Source organism: Cavia porcellus, unplaced genomic scaffold (genome assembly GCF_034190915.1).
Source record: "Cavia porcellus strain 051 isolate PalLab524CR breed Dunkin Hartley unplaced genomic scaffold, mCavPor4.1 scaffold_6, whole genome shotgun sequence".
NCBI lineage: Eukaryota > Metazoa > Chordata > Mammalia > Rodentia > Caviidae > Cavia > Cavia porcellus.
Genome location: NW_026947489.1, coordinates 96,021,136 through 96,021,838, shown reverse-complemented (window position 1 = coordinate 96,021,838; position 703 = coordinate 96,021,136). Strand labels below are relative to the sequence as shown.

Below are 703 nucleotides of genomic sequence, written 5' to 3'. Positions count from 1 at the left end.
TCCTTTCTTCCTTCTTTTCTTTCTTCCATTCTTCTTTCTTCCTTATTAGCTTTGTTGTTTGACACAGGCTTTCTCTCAGTAATTCACATTGGCCTTTAACTCACTATATAGTTAAGGCTGGGCTTGAACTTGTGTTGCACCACCACATCTTGTTATAAAAACTTATACAAAAATGTTGGTATAAGGTGACATTCTGTCATACCTTCCAGCACTTGGGAGCTGAGGTTGCCTTAAGTTCAAGGACAGCCTGGGCTCCATAGCAAGACCCTGTCTCAAAAAACCAAATATATAAAAAGGGCTTCTATCGTAAGTGGCACATATAGGGCAACTTGTTTGCTCTGCTTGTGCAATCAACATCAAGAGATTTTGGAAGCATTATTTTTTGGTACTTGGGCAGCTAGTGATCATTGGTCCTGGAGCCCTTAAAAAATTATATATATATATATATATATATATATATATATATATATATATGTTCCAGCTGCAGGCAGGAAGGGATGCAAGTTGCATGGGCCTCCTCCTCTTCCTGAAACCCTCAGACCCTGCTAAGAGCTGTGCCAGCCACAGTCCCCTCCCCAGCCCAAAGCCTGGGGAGCCCTGACCAAGACACCACGGCTTATGCCAGGAGCTGACCCACAACCCCAACCATCCTCACAATGTCACTTCACCTGCCCTTTGGGGCCAGACTCTCTCAAGGTCTACT

The 703-nt window shown here is 43.7% G+C and overlaps 1 non-coding gene across 1 annotated transcript; it reads left to right on the top strand.

The window, feature by feature from the left end:
- The first annotated feature begins 290 nt into the window (after positions 1-290).
- Positions 291-424, top strand: LOC111755621 (U11 spliceosomal RNA). The gene has a single exon (XR_002790185.1). It is a non-coding gene; the product is annotated as a U11 spliceosomal RNA (small nuclear RNA).
- Positions 425-703: the final 279 nt, after the last annotated feature.